Raw genomic sequence first — 3,081 nt, forward strand, 5'->3', positions numbered from 1 at the left:
TTGGAATTATCAATTAAGAAATATAAAATAAGTAGTTTTGATACTCAATAAAAGAAAGAGATTATTTGAAGTATAACAAAGTACTAGATACTTTGAAATATGGTCAGGTGGATTTAAAAAGAAACCAAATAGAACTTTCGGGTGAAAAAAAAAACCACATAATAAATGAAACTAGAAACTAAATGTATAGGTACAGCATTAGATACAATGGAAGAGAATATTAATGAACTGGAAGACAAAACTGAAGCATTACTCAATATTCAGCAGAGGGAAAAAGATATTGAAAAAATAAAACAGAAGTTAAAAGACATTGAGAAGAGATGGTAGCAGTGGAGGTAGCAGTGGAGGTCCAAGCCATGCTGTTGCCCATGGTATGGCAGTGGCTCTGGGGTTTCACTGAGAAGCTCTGCGGTTTCACTGAAAGACTCCTGATCAGAGGGGCCACTGGGTTGTCATTATAATTTGGAGACAACAGATTGAGAAATGCACAAGCCACTATACAAGTTGCTCTGAATGTTCTTGAAACATGAGTAACATGTTTGGAAAATGAACTCAGAGTGGCCTCTGAAAACTCTGGATTGTCAATATGTACAGTGAGTCTCTGGATTGATGTTGGAATTTGACATGAAATTAAGAATAAAGGAACAGCTCATTCTCTGGAACATATGAACTTCAATGTTACCAAAAAGAGATTCAAATTAGATCTGGAACTTGAAAATGAAAACATGGGTGCTCATTTCAACACCTATACCTCCAGAAAGCAGATCATGTATTATGCCAAAGAATTCTCTAAAGATTTGCCAAGAGCTGTACACGTTCTTGCTGATATAACACAAAACAGTACATTGGCAGAAGCAGAGACTGAGCACAAGTATAGAATAATCCTTAGAGAGATACACGAAATCAAAGCTAATTTACAAGAAGTTGTCTTTTTATTATCTTAATGTCATAGCTTATCAAATACTGTACTTGGATTGACAATGTGGGGACCAACTGAAAATATCAAATCTATAAGTCATAAAGACTTAGTGGACTATATAACCACACATTATAAGAGGCCAAGAATAGTCCTTGCTATGGCTGGAGGAATCTCCTATAGTGAACAGCTTAAGTTAACAAAGTTTCCTTTTGATGACTTTTTTTTTTTTTCCACACACAAAGGAAAAAGAACAACTCTGGCTCCCTGCAAATTCACAGAAAGTGAGATTTGTTTGAGGAATGACAAGATGGCTTTGACACACCTTGCAAGAGATGTTGCAGCTGTTGGTTGGGAACATCCTGATACAATCTCTCTCATAGTTGCAAACACACTGACTGGCAACTAGGATTGCCATTTCAGAGGAGGAATGAATTTAACTAGTAAGCCAGCCTGTCTCATCTGATGTGGCAACCTCTGCCATAGCTTCCAGTCTTTTATCTTGCTACACAGATACAGGATTGTGGGGACTCTATATGAGTTGTAAACCAGACATTGCTGCAGGCATGCTACATGTTGTTCAAAAAGAATACATGTGACTCTGTATAAGTGTCACTGAAAGTAAAGCAGCACAAAAATTCTTCTAGAAACAAAACATGTTTTTGCAACTCTGAGGTTCAACTCCATGGTGAAGATATTGGTAGGCAAAAGTTATATTATAATAGAAGACTTCCCATCCCTGACTTGGAAGCAGGAATTGATGCTCTAGATGCTGAGACAGTTCAAAAAGTGTGCGCCAAATATGTTTATGATAAGGGTCTAGCTATCGCTGCTGTTGGTTCCATTGAGCAAGATTTTAACTGGACTTGCAGTAACATATGCTGTTTTTGTGATTAAAATGCTCTTAGTCAAAATATTTAGAAATACTTATTAATAAAACTAATAGTGATCTGCAAGTTTTAAGCTATAAATTCTTTTTAAGAAATGAACAGGGCTTCCCTGGTGGCACAGTGGTTGAGAATCTGCCTGCCAGTGCAGGAGACATGAGTTCGAGCCTTGGCCCGGGAGGATCCCACATGCTGCAGAGCAACTAAGCCCATGCGCCACAACTACTGAGCCTGCGCTCTAGAGCCCACGAGCCACAACTACTGAAGTCCATGTGCCACAACTACTGAAGCCCACACGCCTAGAGTCTGTGCTCCACAACAAGAGAAGCCACCACAATGAGAAGCCTGTGCCCCGCAACAAAGAGTAGCCCCTGCTCACTGCAACTAGAGAAAGCCCACATGCAGCAGTGAAGACCCAATGCAGCCAAAAATTAAATAAATGAATAAATAAATTAATTTAAATATCTTAACTTTATAAAAAAAAGAAATGAACAAGTATTTGGAATTAAATATATTTGGAAAAGAAGACATAGGGACTATAGTTAAGATATCTAACACATACCTAATCAGAGTACAAGAAAGAGATAATAGAAAAACTGCAGAATAAGGCAATATTCAAAGAGGTGTTGACTAAGAATTTTCATGAATTTACAGAAACAGAAATCTTCAGATTTAGGAAACCCAGTGAATCCCTAGCAGAATAAATAAAAAGAAATACAAGGCTAGATAGATATATTGCAATGATACAGCAGAATACCAAAAGAAGGAGAGCAAGAAAGAAGGGGGGAGGGAGAGAAGGAAGGAGAAAAGGAAGGAAAGAGAATAAAAGAAAAAGAAAGACAATCTTAAAGACAACCAGAGAAAAACACAGATTACTGACAAAGGAACAAATTAGGTTGACATCTGATTTCCCAGTAGGCACTATGAAAATCAGAATATAATGGTTTTTTTTTTTTTTTACTTTAAAAAAAAACTTTTAATTTTATATTGGAGTATAGCCAATTAACAAAGTTGTGATAGTTTCAGGTGCACAGCAAAGTGACTCAGCCATACATATACATGTATCCATTCTCTGCCAGATTCCCTTCCCATCCAGGCTGCCACATAACATTGAACAGAGTTCCCTGTGCTATTCAGTAGGTCCTTGTTGGTTATCCATTTTAAATATAGCAGTGTGTACATGTTGATCCCATACTCCCTAACTATCTCTTCCCCTCATCCTTCCCCCACCACCCAGTAACCATAAGTTCGTTCTCTGTGAGTCTGTTTCTGTTTTGT

At 37.5% G+C, this 3,081-nt stretch overlaps 1 pseudogene across 1 annotated transcript; it reads left to right on the top strand.

Annotated features, from left to right (window-relative positions):
- The first annotated feature begins 320 nt into the window (after positions 1-320).
- On the top strand, positions 321-1,813 carry LOC309960724 (mitochondrial-processing peptidase subunit beta-like; annotated as a pseudogene). The gene has a single exon. The product of its transcript is annotated as a mitochondrial-processing peptidase subunit beta-like (transcript).
- Positions 1,814-3,081: the final 1,268 nt, after the last annotated feature.

This window comes from Leucopleurus acutus (genome assembly GCF_964270905.1).
Source record: "Leucopleurus acutus genome assembly, chromosome: 4".
Classification (NCBI taxonomy): Eukaryota; Metazoa; Chordata; class Mammalia; order Artiodactyla; family Delphinidae; genus Leucopleurus; species Leucopleurus acutus.